The sequence below is a fragment of the Ranitomeya variabilis genome, chromosome 7 (genome assembly GCF_051348905.1).
Source record: "Ranitomeya variabilis isolate aRanVar5 chromosome 7, aRanVar5.hap1, whole genome shotgun sequence".
NCBI lineage: Eukaryota > Metazoa > Chordata > Amphibia > Anura > Dendrobatidae > Ranitomeya > Ranitomeya variabilis.
In genome coordinates this window covers 231,622,393-231,640,559 of record NC_135238.1, presented here as the reverse complement: position 1 = coordinate 231,640,559, position 18,167 = coordinate 231,622,393, and the positions used below count along the sequence as shown (strand labels likewise).

The following is an 18,167-nucleotide window of genomic DNA, read 5'->3' as shown; positions in this document are numbered from 1 at the left end:
ATTGCGCCGCAGAACAAGATCTCTCCTGTAAAATAAAAAAATAAACCCCAGGGGTTAATGGATAAAATCCCAGAGCAAGATTGCGGGCTGGTTGTGTACAGAGAGCTCATTACAACGTCAGTGTGAAGTAATGGGGTCAACACGCCGGTAAACTGTAGCCGGATGCCCAGGAGAGGGGCCGGGTGGCGGTACAAGTTATTTCTATATAATAATATATAAAAAAAAAAGATGTAATTTTAAAATACCTTAATCCGGCTATTTGAAAAATGACCTTTGTGGATCTTGGAGGCGGCGGAGGCCGGGGGGAACGCTCCTCCTGCGGTGAAGTTCTATACTGTTTGGTCAAAATGTCACGATGCAGCGGCGCGCTAATTTACATTTCCCTCTCATACTGTAATTACATACTGTGCGATGAAAGGGTTTATGGAGCGGCTGCTGGATTGGATGTATACACCCTGCGTGTGTGCGGTAACAACACTCCAGCTCTATATTCCCCCGCAGCTGAGAAAGCAAAAGTCTGAGCCTTTTACACTATGGTACTAACCTACGAGAGCACGATTCATCAGGACGCTCATCCTGGGCCTCCTGGTTCAGGAACAGAAAGCTAGGACAGCAGTGAAGACTGGCACATACCCAAAAGTGTACACACTGGAGAAGGGGTCCACAGCACAGGTCAAAAAGGTCCCTGAAAATAATTTCCCCTTCACTCCCTTTCAATTGGGAACAAATCTTTGCCCCTTGCTAGAGGAAAGTTCTGCATAGGTAGCAAGAAGGCAGCACCATGGCCATCCTCTAAGGCACACAAGGTAAATCTGACCACCGACACCAGGCAGGGCCATTAGACTGTATGGAGAACTATGTCGAGTCATTATACCACATGGAGCAATATATGGGCCCATTATACTGTATGGAGCACTATGTGGGGCCATTATACTGTATGGAGCACTATATGGGCCCATTATACTGTATGGAGTACTATATGGGGCCATTATACAATATGAAGAACTATGTGGAGTCATACCACATGGAGCAATATGGACCCATTATACTGTATGGAGCTCTATTTGGGGCCATTATACTGTATGGAGGACTATGTGGAGCCATTATACCACATGGAGCAATATGGGGCCATTATACTGTATGGAGCCATTATACGGTATGGAGAACTACGTGGGGCCATTATACTGCCAGGACTATGTAGGGCCATCATACCGTATGAAGTACTATGTGGGGTCATTATACTGTATTGAGGACTATGTCGTACTGTTTATACTGTATTGAGGACTTTGTGGGGTTATTATAGTGCATGGAGCACCTTTTGTGGCCATTATACTATATGGAGGGCTGTGTCGGGATTACAGTTGGGGAATCATACTGCAATAGGGTAGCCATACTTTGCCAGAAGGGTTGACGGGGGTGGTGGGAGGTACAGTGTGTATCAATGATTTTTATCCTTTGCTATTACTTCTTTAAATTAGGCCATTGTGCCACATGTTTTTTACAGCTTTTAATATAACATAACATTATATAATTCCAATATGCAGCACCGGAGACACCCACGCAGTATGTAACAATCCTACATTGTGATTTTTATTTTTAGATTCTGTCTCTCGCAGGTGAAGTATCTACGATAAAAATTACAGATCTCTCCCTTCTTTGTATGTGGGAAAACTTGTGAAAAAGGAAGAATATCAAATATTTACTTTCCCCACTGTATATATCTAAACAAAACCCATACAAGTTTGGCATCACCGTAATGGCAGTGTCTTGGAGAATCGGGTTTCCAAGTTATGTTTAATACACGCTGAACGCTGTAAAAACAAACTCCCCAAACAAATAATGTTAGATTAAAAAAAAAAAACTTGCTCGTTGAAGAGGAGGAAAGAAACTAAAGCCCAAAAATGGAGATTGGTTGCAGCTGGAAGGGATTTAAAGAGAATAAAAAAGTTACAATTTTTTCTTATACAAAAAAATAGAACTAAAACCATAATACCTTTGTTTTAAAAAAAAGTTTATTTTTTGTTCTCCTTGTGTCTATAGACAGATGCAGTAATAAGCGTGCATCGCTGTGTTCTTCCAAGTTTTCAGACGCGCCCCCCCCCCCCGCCATGTGATGTGGAGGGTCCTAGAGGGCACTTTAGGGATATGCCTGTAGCTTTCTGATTAAATTAGGTTACCCACCACTGATTTAGTTAAACTCAGCCGTATAAGGCAGAAAAGGGGGAGGGCGAGCGCGGAGCGGGAGGCTGGGGGCCTCCGAATGTACGAGACGCCGCAGGAATAAAGGCTGGTGGGAAAGTATCCAGAGGACGGGTGACCTCGCCAAGTCAATGTAATGACCGACTCGTATTCATGTCATTACTTCTGATTCCTACGACGTTAACCGCTTATCTGCCGCATCGCTGTGGTGTACGGAGGCCGCACAACTACTTATTTTTTTTAATTATTCCAGAGACCCCACAAGACAAGCACTTACCTCCGCAATACGGGCTCGGGCCGAGTAAACGGAGAGCGATTTGCAGAAAAGACGAGCCGCAGTAACCGGGTTAAACCGGCGCTCACAGCCATGTAAATACAATTACCAACGATTCAGGTAAATACCCGAGTGCAGGGAAAGTGCGAAACGCGGAGGCCTGAGGTCAGAAATACAAAGTAACAGAATTACCGGGCACAAATGCCCAGAAAGTGTAAAGAATTACAGGCGCGTGGTGCATGACTGATGTAAAGGGAAACTGTCAGCGGAAATACACAGCGATCAGCCAGAACATAAGACCGCTGATGGGGGAGGGAATATCACTGGTGATCTGATGGTAATGGCGCCTGTCGGGGTGCGATGTATCAGGAGGAAGTTGCTGGAATCAGGAAAAATGGGCAAATGAAAGGAGCAGAGCAACCGACCAGGGCCAAAACGTGATGACTAGACGTCTGGGTAAGGGCAGTCCCAAAATAGCGTGCTGTCCACGATGATTCTTGTGGTGTCTCCCTGGTATACAGCGAGTCCTGTGGGGTGTCCCTGGTATACAGCGTGTCTTGTGGGGTGTCCCTGGTATACAGCGAGTCCTGTGGGGTGTTCCCGGTGTACAGTGGGTCTTGTGGGGTGTCCCTGGTATACGGCGGGTCTTGTGGGGTGTTCCTGGTGTACAGCGTGTCTTGTGGGGTGTTCCCGGTGTACAGTGGGTCTTGTGGGGTGTTCCCGGTGTAAGGCGGGTCTTGTGGGGGCATCCCTGGTAAACAGTGGGTCTTGAGGGGTGTCCCTGGTATACAGCGTGTCTTGTGGGGTATCCCTGGTATACAGCGGGTCTGGTGGGGTGTTCCTGGTGTACGGTGGGTCTTGTGGGGGTGTCCTTGGTAAACAGTGGGTCTTGAGGGGTGTTCCCGGAGTACGGCGGGTCTTGTAGGGTGTCCCTGGTATACGGCGGGTCTTGTGGAGTATTCCGAAATATGGTGCATCTTGTAGGGTGTTTCAAGTATACGGCGAGTCTTGTGGGTTGTCCCTGGTATAAGGCGGGTCTCCCTGGAATACAGCAGGTCTTGTGGGTTGTCACTGGTATACGGCGAGACTTGTGGGGTGTCACTGGCATAAGGCAGGTCTTGCGGGGTGTTCCTGGTGTACGGTGGGTTATGTGGGGGTGCGCCTGGTATATGGTGGGTCTTGTGTGATGCTCCCAGCATACGGCGGGGTGTTGTGGGGTGTCTCTGGTATACAGTTCTTAGTAGCAATTAATTTGAGCCATGGTTTAAAAAAAAATAAATAAAAATATGACAGGGTCACAGTTGCCCAAGACTCATTGACAAACATGGGGAGCAAAGGCACCTGTCCAGTTCACTCCCCAGAAGAGCAGCGATAGAAATACTTGCGTCTATAACAGAAAGGTGCCAGAACACACAGAGCATTGCAGCTGCACATCGGTTATAGTCCCAATGTTGACCCCTGTTCATTGCAGAAAGCGCCTACAATGGGCACATGACCAACAGAAATGCACCACGGAGTGTGTCCGGTCTAATGAATGACGTTTTCCATCATGTGGACGGCCGATGTGTCACTCTCCAGGTAAGAAATGGCACCAGGAGGGTCTATGGGAAGCAGAGATGGGGGGGGGGGGGGGGGATGTGCCTCGGCATCATGTGGAGGTTAAACGTACCCCTGACCTAATCATTGCACAGACCCGCTTCCCCTCCAATGTGAATGATCCTCTGTGGGATCTGATCCGTGCATAGTATACAGCGGAGAGGAGGTATAACACGCTCGGACCACGTCTGTGCCGGGAATGGTGGTAATCTCCCACCTGCAGATGTTATCCGGGCCGCACTTGTCCCTTCTCGATGGCTGATATAACAGATGTGCGCCGGCGCCGTAGATCTACACGCAGGGGCGGTTATAAATAAAGCCGCTGCGATGAGCGATAACGCCGCCGAGTGCTCGGAGTGTCACATACACACGGAGGTAAGTGATTTCAGACGCTCGCTGCCTTTCATCCTTCTCTTTGTCTTACAATAGTGCAGTAATTAGCAGAACAAGTTCTCGCTACAGAACAATAATTAGCAGATAAGATGGAAATACAGAGATGGGGGATGATGGAAATCTCACTGATGGATCGTCCTCCGCCCAGGGAACGAGGCTTTTATCCTATAAACAAATGCCCTCAATGGATGATCAGCAGCGCCAACACTTCTCCTGAAGCAGACATATGGTGTTATTGGGGACCTCGGTGGACGGTCGCCCGGTCCTTACAGATGATTGACAGGTGCTGCTTCTGCTGTCTCACACCTTACATGCAGCTTCGGTTTGGACGTGTTATTTCCATGCAGCAGAAAAGTCGTTAAAGGGGATTTCTGGTTAAAAAAAAAAAACAAAAACAACCCAGGATGCAGTTTTTCCTAAAAATAAACTACGCTTTACTCACCCTCCCCGGGTCCTAGGCTGTGTTTCGGCTGCACCTGCCCGTCTACATCCAACAACTGAGCTCAGCAGCTCTGCACAAGTGGACGCTGCAGCTGTGAAAAAAAACCCAAAAAACGGAGTTATAGGTGGTGTAAAAGGAAGTACCCCATACACATTGCAACCGGTGACCGTCTGATGTGTATGGGGGTCTCCCGTTTCTCCCCCATTAGAGGACGGCTGGGAAAGAGGAAGATTGGTCAACTTGAATTTCAAGGCCCAATCCATTTGTTTTCAGGGGGGGTCTGGTGGCAATTTTCACCTCTCTCCCCCTGAAAACACAGTGGAGTGATGCCTTTGTGTACGGGGAGGAGAGACCTATGGCAGCTTTGGACTGATTGGTAAATCTTGCCTATCTGCACAAACTCTTGTGATTGTCTACAAAGTCTTAAAACGCGCAGCAGGCACCAGAAAGCAGTGATTGCTTTCATGAGACGTCTTTCAACAGTCTTCAAAATGTCAAACCGGAAAGACACCATTGACTTCCAGAGAGAAGTTAAGGGGGGTATTCCAAACTTAATGGGGGACTGACCTGTGTGAATCCCGCTGATCTTGGATTTTCCCCTGCATAGCGCCACCCTGAGCCATTCAAAACTATGGGGGAGATTCACAAGGAGTGGACTGCTGCTGGAGTCATTGCTTCACCACACACAGACGTGTCCAGGACATGGGCTACAAGTGTCACATTCCTTGTGTCAGCCACTCATGACCAATAGATAACGCCAGAAGCCTCTTACCTGGGCCAAGGAGAAAAGAACCGGACTGTTGTCAGTGGTCCAAGGTGTTGTGTTCAGATGAAGGTAAATGTTGAATTTCATTTGGAAATCAAGGTCCCAGAGTCTGGAGGAAGAGTGGAGAGGCCACAATCCAAGCTGCTGGAGGTCTAGTGTGAAGTCTCCACAATCAGTGATGGTTTGGGGAGCCATGTCATCTGCTGGTGTAGGTCCACTGTGTTTTATCAAGACCAAAGTCAGCGCAGCCGTCTACCAGGACATTTTAGAGCACTTCATGCTTCCCTCTGCTGACAAGCTTTTTGGAGATGGAAATGTCATTCTCCAGCAGGACTTGGCCCCTGTCCACACTGCGAAAAGTACCAATACCTGGTGTAAAAACAACAGTATCACTGGGCTTGATTGGCAGCAAACTCACCTGACCTTAACCCTATAGAGAATCTATGGAGAATTGTCAGGAGGAAGATGAGACACCAGATCCAACAATGCAGACGAGCTGAAGGCTACTATCAAAGCAACCTGGGCTTCCATAACCCCTCAGCAGCGCCACAGGCTGATCACCTCCATGCCACGCCGCATTGATGCAGTAATTGATGCCGACCAAGTATTGAGAGCATTTACTGAACATACATTTCAGTAGGCCAACATTTAAAGCTGGTGTTCTAAAGTATTCTAATTTACCGAGACAATGACTTTTGGGTTTTCATTGGCTGTAAGCCATAATCATCAACATTAACAGAAATAAACACGTGAAATGGATCACTCTGTGTGTAATGACTATATAAATATACGAGTTTCACTTTTTGTATTGACGAACTGAAATAAATGAACTTTTTGATGATATTCTAATTTTGTGACAAGAACTTGTATATGGAAATGTCATTCAATGGTGACCTCACTGGGGGAGGAAGTAGCCGACTTCTCCTCTACCTGAGAATTAGAACAGTTACAACCTGAGACATAATGCAAAACAGTTTATGATAGCGATCAAAGCGGCAGTATAGAGCATGGAGAAGGTTGGATTTCCATTGTGAGCTTATTCATTAAACTCCGTACCTGTCCATTCACCCAAAACGTATAGAATAGGAATATTATGGTCACACTGCGCTCACCCCCCCCACAACAACCTCAGCTGCACATGCAATCTAATGTTTAGGAACTGACTGGTATCTAAGCCAAAACAAAACCCTGCCCCTGTAGAGACAAATCCTCACCCCTACTTCCTATAGTTAGACAAAGCCCAGCCCCCACCCTTGTAGATACAAAACCCACCCCATCCCCTGAAGAGATATAAAGCCCCGCCCCCTTCCTGTAGATATAAAGCCCCGCCCCCACTTCCTGTAGATATGAAGTCCCGCCCCCACTTCCTGTAGACATAAAGCCCCGCCCCCACTTCATGTAGATATAAAGCCCCGCCCGCTGTAATCCGTCACGGTGTCTCTGCTGCTGGATGGATCACACTTGACAACAGGCGGGAGACAGCAAGTAACACATAAGAGAGCCACCTAGTGGCTGACATTTGGCAGTGAATTTTCACCGTAAAATAAAATAAATTATTACATGAAGGGATTTGAGGATTAAGTTTTGTCTATTTATCACAGGTTAGATTATGTAAAATCGCTGGGGGTCCAAATGCAGAGACCCCCCCTGATCCTGAAGCAGAACTCTGTGTGACTGGAGTGATTTTGGGCTTGTGCTACAGACCATGCAGTGATCATTAACGATCCATTCACACAGGGGACGTCTGTTCCTGTGATCCATGGGGGTCCCAGAGGCCGGACCCACTGCTTACGACCGGACATTGCTTCCCTTTTCTATAGGCTTACGCAATGCATGGCGCGACCACCGCCGGCAGCACGTCCCCCCGCATGCAGCCGCATGCTGCAAAGACCATCAGGATCCGAGTAATTTGCTTTCCCCTTGGTTGCTCCCCGAGAGGCGATTGCAGTAACAGACCTGACGCTTCTCCCAAATCTGCAGCTTTTATCAGTGTGCAGATTAGCACCGCGGTAATGACAGTGGAGCTGGGACCGGTGCTATTGCTGTGCTAATCAGACCATTTCTCATCGACATCGCCAAATGGCTGAGGGCGCTGGACGGGATCGCATTACAGCTTGTATTTATGCTGCGCCAAGAATCGCAGGAAAAGAATACAAATAAGAAGATGGTGGGATCAGCAGCTCGTTTCACAGAGGAGCAATGAAAAGCCCCTTCTTGGCCGCCTGCTGACGAGGAAGATCCCACTGCTAGCGAGAACGTCCTCAGCCTACCTGCAACCGCTATTCCTGCACTCACCGCTCATGAAGTTTTCCAGTGAAGCAGAAGTTTAGGGCAAGTTTAGTCACATACAGTATGTGATGAGCACGGACGGTACTGGTCCAGCTGGCAGAGGAAATGCCTTCTAGGGAAAGTCTATGCAAATCAGCTCTCCACCAGAGGGAAGAAAACACTTTCTAGTGCCACCTACAGGTCACTACCCTGTACTGCTATATAGAGTAAAAAGTCCAAACCAGGCTATATGCAAATACTGTATATAGCAGGTGATAAATGTACGACTGCAGTGGGGCATAGAGGCTGGGCCCCTCACCAAACCGGAGAACGGGGGCCCCATGTGTGCATGGAGTGGTCATGTACATATATGACCAGAAATGGGAGCAGTGAAGCTCTGGTCATGTACACGCAATAGCACTCCACTCATACAATGCACAGGACCCCTGTTCTTGTAGTTGTTTGGGGTCCGAGTGACAGCTTCCTTCCTTCTAAGGGAGAGACAATTTGCATCCTTTTTCCCGGGGATCATTGCATATCAGTCACTCTGCACCTGCTGGATCTCCAAAAGGGGAAAAAGGATCTCACCCATCCAATCAGAGCCCTACGTTGGGCTGATGAGGAGCAAAGACCATGAAACAGCAAAATCTACAAATGAGCATCTCTGGCTTTACTGCTATCACTGAGCATGTGCACTGTTGGCATCCGAGCATTTATTCCAAGGGCATTGATACATCTCCATTAGACGTCCATCCTGATTTGCACCTCTCTCACGACTGGCAAATTGTTTCTATCAGGAAAAACAGCTCCAATACTTATATAGAGAACAGAATAGACCCTGGCTACTCATACACAGCTGAGCTAGCCCCAGCCCAGTCAAACAAAACAGCACCCCAGCAGATGAACACCTAGCCTGTTTATATACAGAGCCAGCCAGGTGGACTGATCAAAGCCTGCAGAGTTAAGATTTAACCCTAGTCTACCTGGCATTGCTACATACCCTCCCCCTCTGTCCAAAGCAGGTGGCTGGGCCCAATCTGCCAACCCACTGAACCAAAACTGAGTATGTGAGGGGTCGTGGCCAGTTTTGTATTGCCTACTCTGAGACTACTTCCCAGCGGGCCTCAGGATTTCTACAGGGCTTTAAAATTGACCCAAGTGGGTGGCTCATGTTTTATGACATGAGTGTGACCTAGTAACTACAAGATCCTGACCCTACTTTTGGGTACCAATTTCCAGCCGTATTGTCTTTGGGAAGGTGGCAGATTTCATGCTTCTTTCACATCCGGAAGGTTGGGTTTCTAACTGTGTTAACAAGAAAGGGGTTTCTAGGGGGTCCCTATCCTACCAGGGTTTAGCAGGTTGCCGCAATATATGGGTAAGGGCTTCCCTTTCCCTGGTCAGCGCACTTTATAGCTGACCTCTAACACCTTTTCCACCACTCTATGGTAAGAAAATTGCTTTCCCATGTTGGCACCCACACAAAAACCCGACCCTCCAGCTTATAATTGCCTCACTCGAGCCGACCAATTACATCCCCTTGGATTCTTCCTCTTGAGCCTTGAAGAGGCGCTCTTTTACCTGTCCCTTCCCTTTGTCCCCCACGACACAATAAATCATTATGGCTGGACAATTGCGAAAACAAACTCCCTGCTCCTGGGGAACATCAATTACAATTTCCCTGGTAAAAATTATTGTCAAGTCTCTGAGCATAGTTGTCCAAGGACTCCTCCAAGTCATGGACATTGACTTCAGGAGAAGCCTTCCTCATCCTCCAGTCATTAAAGTGAAAGGAAATTCACTGTTTAGATCACGTGACTTTGCTACCATAGCTGATCCCTGGTGACATACCAGACTACTGGGTGCCACTGGTTTCGCCCATAAGTCCAAGATCAACTTAACATCATGTCCAATAACAATATCATGCAAAGTTTTTGACCACTCCGGCTTGGTGGCACACGGAACCACATTATGTGCGTATGTCGACCTGGGTCGCAGAAAAGTTGTTGTTTTTTTTAACATTTCCATGAATACACCTAACGTTCAACACATTCCCAGGGAATGGCTCATGTGGCCCTTACCAGGGTCACCAAACTTCCAGAATCCAGTCACTTGCACCCCGTTCACCATTGACTGGCACACTTAAGGTACCGTCACATTAAGCGACGCTGCAGCGATAGCGACAGCGATGCCGATCGCTGCAGCGTCGCTGTTTGGTCGCTGGAGAGCTGTCACACAGACCGCTCTCCAGCGACCAACGATGCCGAGGTCCCCGGGTAACCAGGGTAAGCATCGGGTTGCTAAGCGCAGGGCCGCGCTTAGTAACCCGATGTTTACCCTGGTTACCAGCGTAAAAGTTAAAAAAACAAACAACACATGCTCACCAGCGCGTCCCCCAGCGTCTGCTTCCTGACACTGACTGAGCTCCGGCCCTAACAGCACAGCGGTGACGTCACCGCTGTGCTTTCACTTTCAGTTTAGGGCCGGCGCTCAGTCAGTGTCAGGAAGCAGAGGCTGGGGGACGCGCTGGTGAGTATGTGCTGTTTGTTTTTTTAACTTTTACGCTGGTAACCAGGGTAAACATCGGGCTACTAAGCGCGGCCCTGCGCTTAGTAACCCGATGTTTACCCTGGTTACCAGTGTAAAATATCGCTGGTATCCTTGCTTTTGCTGTCAAACACGGCGATACACGGCGACCTAGCGACCAAATAAAGTGCAGACCTTCTAGCAGCGACCAGCAATTTCACAGCGGGATCCAGATCGCTGCTGCGTGTCAAATACAGCGATATCGCTATCCAGGTCGCTGCAACGTCACGGATCGCTGGCGATATCGCCTAGTGTGACGGTACCTTTAGGGCCCCTCATCAGGATGAGGCATAGCCCTACAGGCAGAGTAGGTGACGTAGAAGCGCCAGCCTACAGTCTATTGACTGAGATCAGGTGACAGTTGGGTGATGTATGCCCAGGGGAATGATACCTCCAACAGATAATCTTATCAGAATGAACCAGCCTGTGACCCCCACCTTGGACGCCCCCCCCCTCAGAGAAGATCTTGGGCCTATTCTTTTCTGTATCCTTGACCGGTGAACTGAAGACTTCCTTGATGTCTCAGAGTTTTCCCACCACCGAGAATCTCTCTACCAGGTCATCATCATTTTGGGGATCTCCCTGGGCAACCCAGGTTTGTAGCGGCTTCGGTATTGATTGGATAAACCGGTTCATCACCACCCTCTGTCCCATTTGTGTTTGGGAACAGGTCTCTGGCTTCAGCCACTTTTGCACCAGGTGTAACAGGTCGAACACCTGGGACTGGGGAGGCTTGCTCTTTTGTTACCGCCAGAGGTGCACCCATTGTGCTCGAACTGCCAGGGTGAAAACGTGCCATGATCTCCACCTTCAGCTTGTTGTACTCCTTAGCATCCTGCAATCTAAGTCATAGCAAGCTTTCTGAGGCTGCCCTGTAAGGTGTGGAGCTAGGATCTCTGCCTTTAGCTCTGAGCGCAGTTTCTCTCTGTCTATCACCCTCTCAAATACTGTTAGGAAAGCCTCAACGTCGTCTTCCAGAATCATCTTCTGTAAGACCTCTCGTACCGTTCGCCTCACATGTATACCTTGACTTTAGATAGTGGGTGATGCCATCTCCCTGGCCCGGCCAGTTTTCTGCCAGGAGAGCCATCTGATGCTGAACCTTCTGTAAATACTGCTGTTGTAACTGTCGCTGATAAAATTGCTTGATCAGGAGTTTATTAGACTCCGGTTCGGTCTAATTAACCAGCTTCTCCATGTTATTACCCTGTTTTTGCAATGCTGTAGTTCCCTTTACCCAGGACATTACACTTTTATACTGCAATCGCCTGTGCTCTCTGGGATTTCATGCCCGCATTCTCCACCAATTGTAGGTTACATATTGTAGCCTACCTGGCATTGCTACAATATGTAAAAATTAACAGACAGCTTCCCTTCAATTTCCGCTGCTCACACAGCACCAACATATTCCATAGCAGTGAACATCGGTCCCTGCCCTTACTACGACTGTATGGCGGCCGAATTTTACCATTACGGTTTTGCCACAATTCTGCGTCTCCAGACTAGGAAAAACAGCTGTTTATAAACCTACGAGACTGTGGTCAGAAAACCCGAGGCTGGGGCAACAGTTGTGCCCATAGCATGGACTGTAAAACACGGCCGCTCTATAGTCGTGCAAATAAGCCCCTAAATAGAGGATGGCCAGACACCAGCAATCCCTCCCGATGTCCCGTATACGGAGCGTTCATGTGTTTTCAATGGAGGCAATAGAATAAATCACTGCCAGACCCCTCCAGAGGCCGCTTATCTCCTGCGGAGGCAAAATGATGGGCGTTATAATTCAGGACTATACTTTGCAGTCTATCAGGATTTCCCAGGCAAGGAGCTTTACAGATTAAAAAGATCCACACTGAGGCTGACCGGATCGCTGGATCTGACCAGCCTCAGTACCCTGCGCTCCTCCACTATTGCAGGGTTAGGGTAGCGCACACAGATCGGGCTGCTGGCACGAAAAAAAAAAAAAAGTGATATTTTCCTTACGAGCGTCCACTTTGTTACGATCGGTCCTCGGCACACCAGCTATAATCAACAGGTCAAGTAGCAACATTGACCCCCAGAACGGCACAATGACCCCCAGAGCTGTGGCCATCCAGCTCTCATCTACATATTATACTGGAAAATCATCATCCTATGGCGAAAAGGAAAAAAACACGGAAAGTGGCGGAGAGAGCGTTCTCTCCGTGTGAGGTTAATTGCCTTGTAATCCCAACCTACAATTTGTGAGCCTCAGGTGAAAACAAGACGGATGCAATTATTCTTTTTTTACTTTAAAAAAAATGTTGCACACACGAACGAATATTGTGTCACAACGCGAGGAAACAATCAGCCGGTAGGCTCAAATAAAATACCAAGACTGCGGCTACAGGGGCGGACAAGTGTGTCTTCATTAAAGGGGGTGTCCTACAGACAGTGAAGTGATGGTGTGAGACCACCTCCTATATACAGTGAATGGAGCGGTAATGACTGTGTGAGACCACCACCCTTATATACAGTGAATAGAGCGGTAGTGACTGTGTGAGACCACCACCCCTATATACAGTGAATAGAGCGGTAGTGACTGTGAGAGACCACCACTCCTATATACAGTGAATGGAGCGGTAGTGACTGTGTGAGACCATCACTCCTATATACAGTGAATAGAGCGGTAGTGACTGTGTGAGACCACCACCCCTATATACAGTGAATAGAGCGGTAGTGACTGTGAGAGACCACCACTCCTATATACAGTGAATGGAGCGGTAGTGACTGTGTGAGACCATCACTCCTATATACAGTGAATACAGCAGTAGTGACTGTGAGACCACCTCCTATATACAGTGAATGGAGCAGTAATGACTGTGTGAGATCACCACTCCTATATACAGTGAATGGAGCGGTAGTGAGCGTGTGCGAGACCACCTCCTATATACAGTGAATAGAGCAGTAGTGACTGAGACCACCTCCTATATACAGTGAATGGAGCAGTAGTGACTGAGACCACCTCCTATATACAGTGAATGGAGCGGTAATGACTGTGTGAGACCACCTCCTATATACAGTGAATAGAGCAGTAATGACTGTGAAACCACCTCCTATATACAGTGAATGGAGCGGTAATGACTGTGTGAGACCACCACCTCCTATATACAGTAAATGGAGCGGTAGTGTGTGTGAGACCACCACCTATATACAGTGAATAGAGCAGTAGTGAGCGTGCGAGACCACCTCCTATATACAGTAAATGGAGAGGTAGTGAGCGTGTGAGACCACCACCTATATACAGTGAATGGAGCAGTAGTGACTGTGTGCGACCACCTCCTATATACAGTGAATGGAGCGGTAGTGAGCGTGTGAGACCACCTCCTATATACAGTAAATGGAGAGGTAGTGAGCGTGTGAGACCACCACCTATATACAGTGAATGGAGCAGTAGTGACTGTGTGCGACCACCTCCTATATACAGTGAATGGAGCGGTAGTGAGCGTGTGAGACCACCACTCCTATATACAGTGAATGGAGCAGTAGTGTGTGTGAGACCACCACTCCTATATAGTGAATGGAGCAGTAGTGACTGTGAGACCACCTCCTATATACAGTGAATAGAGCAGTAGTGAGCGTGTGAGACCACCACTCCTATATACAGTAAATGGAGAGGTAGTGACTGTGTGAGACCACCTCCTATATACAGTGAATGGAGCAGTAGTGACTGTGTGCGACCACCTCCTATATACAGTGAATGGAGAGGTAGTGACTGTGTGAGACCACCTCCTATATACAGTGAATAGAGCAGTAGTGACTGTGTGAGACCACCACTCCTATATACAGTAAATGGAGAGGTAGTGACTGTGTGAGACCACCTCCTATATACAGTGAATAGAGCAGTAGTGAGCGTGTGAGACCACCACCTATATACAGTGAATAGAGCAGTAGTGAGCGTGTGAGACCACCACTCCTATATACAGTAAATGGAGAGGTAGTGACTGTGTGAGACCACCTCCTATATACAGTGAATGGAGCGGTAGTGACTGTGTGCGACCACCTCCTATATACAGTGAATGGAGCGGTAGTGACTGTGTGCGACCACCTCCTATATACAGTGAATGGAGCGGTAGTGACTGTGTGAGACCACCTCCTATATACAGTGAATAGAGCAGTAGTGACTGTGAGACCACCACTCCTATATACAGTAAATGGAGAGGTAGTGACTGTGTGAGACCACCTCCTATATACAGTGAATAGAGCAGTAGTGACTGTGTGAGACCACCACTCCTATATACAGTGAATAGAGCAGTAGTGACTGTGAGACCACCACTCCTATATACAGTGAATAGAGCAGCTTGTGAGACCACCTCCTCTAGATACAGGGTTATTGTTCCGCCAGGCATCTGTCATTCAGCAGACAGACATTCTCATACCGCAAAACCCATAAGTATATTAAACAGTTGCAGAATTTATTGTTGTACAATAAGAAACTGAACCATAAAAATAAAGTCTGCACCGCCGGACTAAGAAGGGCATGCTGGGAGCTGTAGTTCCGCAGTGGAGAGTAGAAATCTTTTTTTCCCGGTGTAATAGGCATTGGAGCTCGTCTACTCACCGGCAGCCGCGTGTTTTTCATGCATTGAGTACTGATTGTTCCCCGGGGACGTGCGGCTCCTTCCTCCCACAGAAACGTTATTGCGAAGTGTCCGATCTCACGCTCACAGAAGAGAAATGCGTGCGCTGCTCCGGACAGCCATGCGACAGCTGCTCGTGGCTCCAGGTATCCCAGAAGCTGACACTGCATTTTATGAACGCCGTCCGGACACCTGCAGAGGACGGTCTCTGCGGTTTACGTTTATGCAAAAAAATGGAAGATGTCATGGAACGGCTTGTGCACTCATCTATCTCTGTGTGTATGTGACGGATGCTCGTGATACAGTAATGGGGGCTGCTGGAGAAGCTCGACAATTCCTCTCTGGGGTCAGGGGCACAGCTGACCTCTGGGCCACCTTTGGAACCAATTTCCTTAAGTCAAATTGCATCAAATATAAAAAATAAAATAACTTTGCAAAAGATCCGGATAATAAAATTCTGATTGTTTTGAGTCTACAGCTTCGACACAAACCGATGTGTCCATGGTAACAGACTACAAGTAAACCCTGTGTAGTCTGGTCCAGCAGACTGAGGTCTGTATATGGAGGCAATGGGAATCTAGTAATGAGGTCAGTACACAGGGTGTGCCGGGGGGGAATGGTTAAAGGGATCCATTGCCCATCATTTTATGCCGATTATTTTGGTTGATCTTAACTTTAAACAGTCGCGAAGGACAATTGAATTCAGGCTTCAAAGCTAAGACTTCTCGGCACTCACCACTCATAGGAAGCGCTCAGAAAAAGTGGAGTGGGCGTGGCCTACAACTTTCACACTGATAAAACTTAGATGATCTGCACCAACTTTTGCGCCGTTTCCTGAGTTTAGTCTAAAAGGAGTAAAAATTTTTACTTTTTCGGAGATGCGCATCTTTAAATAAAAGTGCCCCAATAAGCTGCACATGCCTTTGGAGGGGCGCAAATTCCAGCAATGCAAGTTTCAAATGTGAGAAAAGTGGAGGGGTCATATACAAATAGGCGCATAGAGTATATACACGTGCTGCGCTCCATGACACGCTCAGCTCTGCTCCTCTGGGGTCTCACCGTCCATGGACTCAGGAAGCTTTACGGGAAGATCCCCGGAGCCCACGACATGCCACCTATTCTGATGAAGCCACATCAGCACTGCTACATCTACCATGCTTAACCCTTTTCTTGCTGCTACATTCGCCCCATCTCATAATGAACCACAATGGGATTTTTTGTTTTCACGAAACCACACAGAAACGTCAGAGTCGTGGAGCGAGAGCAACGGATCAAAGAGAAGCCCCCGGGCGACGCTGCGGGACCAAGTCAGAGAAGATAAAGCGCAGAGCCAATTGGTATGACGCAGAGCGGTTCCTGGAAGCGGAGCCCATCCTCTCAGAAGACCCGTTAGTGACTGACCCGCGGGATCTCCAGTCCCCACCAAACACAGAAGCTGAGCCCCACTCACGTGCGCCGCAGTCCTGAAGGGAGAAGCACGTCCTAAACACGACAATAAGGGCAGAAAGCAAAATGAGAAGGGGCCACAGACACCACAACGTCCATTACTCACAACACGTGCGCTCCCCCGCCTGCTGCCCCGTCCCTCCATGGTAGAGGCTAAATCCAAGTCGGCTAAAGGACCTCTGCCCATGTGACCGGAAGGGGCGGTGCCTCTTCCTCCATAGAACAGACAGAGCAGACACGAGGAAGCTGTGGATGTCATGGCGGGATTTCGTGCAGGATTTGGATTTGGAGTGTTTTGTGCAGGATTTGCCTCTTCCTCCATAGAGCAGAGCAGACAGGAGGAGGCTGTGGATGTCATGGCTGGATTTCGAGGATTTTTGTGCAAGATTTGGGGTATTATAGGGGTCATTCTCCAAAGTCATAGATCAGGTAAGTGGGAGTCTGCCTGGGGAGAATGGGGTGGTGTTGCTTGCATGGGGCTGCTGGGGAGAATGGGGTGGTGTTGCTTGCATGGGGCTGCCTGGGGAGAATGGGGTGGTGATGCTTGCATGGGGCTGCCTGGGGAGAATGGGGTGGTGTTGCTTGCATGGGGCTGCTGGGGAGAATGGGGTGGTGTTGCTTGCATGGGGCTGCTGGGGAGAATGGGGTGGTGTTGCTTGCATGGGGCTGCTGGGGAGAATGGGGTGGTGATGCTTGCATGGGGCTGCCTGGGGAGAATGGGATGTTGCTTGCATGGGGCTGCCTGGGGAGAATGGGGTGGTGATGCTTGCATGGGGCTGCCTGGGGAGAATGGGGTGGTGTTGCTTGCATGGGGCTGCTGGGGAGAATGGGGTGGTGATGCTTGCATGGGGCTGCCTGGGGAGAATGGGATGTTGCTTGCATGGGGCTGCCTGGGGAGAATGGGGTGGTGATGCTTGCATGGGGCTGCCTGGGGAGAATGGGGTGGTGATGCTTGCATGGGGCTGCCTGGGGAGAATGGGGTGGTGATGCTTGCATGGGGCTGCCTGGGGAGAATGGGGTGATGTTGCTTGCATGGGGCTGCCTGGGGAGAATGGGGTGATGTTGCTTTCATGGGGCTGCCTGGGGAGAATGGGGTGGTGATGCTTGCATGGGGCTGCCTGGGGAGAATGGGGTGGTGATGCTTGCATGGGGCTGCCTGGGGAGAATGGGGTGGTGTTGCTTGCATGGGGCTGCCTGGAGAGAATGGGGTGATGTTGCTTGCATGGGGCTGCCTGGGGAGAATGGGGTGATGTTGCTTGCATGGGGCTGCCTGGGGAGAATGGGGTGATGTTGCTTGCATGGGGCTGCCTGGGGAGAATGGGGTGATGTTGCTTGCATGGGGCTGCCTGGGGAGAATGGGGTGATGTTGCTTGCATGGGGCTGCCTGGGGAGAATGGGGTGATGTTGCTTGCATGGGGCTGCCTGGGGAGAATGGGGTGATGTTGCTTGCATGGGGCTGCCTGGGGAGAATGGGGTGATGTTGCTTGCATGGGGCTGCCTGGGGAGAATGGGGTGATGTTGCTTGCATGGGGCTGCCTGGGGAGAATGGGGTGGTGATGCTTGCATGGGGCTGCCTGGGGAGAATGGGGTGATGTTGCTTGC

At 49.0% G+C, this 18,167-nt stretch overlaps 1 long non-coding RNA gene across 3 annotated transcripts in view; it reads right to left on the bottom strand.

Moving 5' to 3' along the window:
* LOC143786035 (uncharacterized) overlaps positions 1 to 16,712 on the bottom strand; it is a 98,240-nt gene extending 81,528 nt beyond the window's left edge. For 2 of the 3 annotated variants that reach the window (XR_013218216.1, XR_013218215.1), the window contains exon 1: positions 16,570 to 16,691. This is a non-coding gene — a long non-coding RNA (uncharacterized LOC143786035). Of the gene's footprint in view, positions 1 to 16,569 lie in introns of all 3 variants that reach the window. The other variant, XR_013218217.1, reaches the window with a different exon arrangement.
* Between the last annotated feature and the right edge of the window lie 1,455 nt (positions 16,713 to 18,167).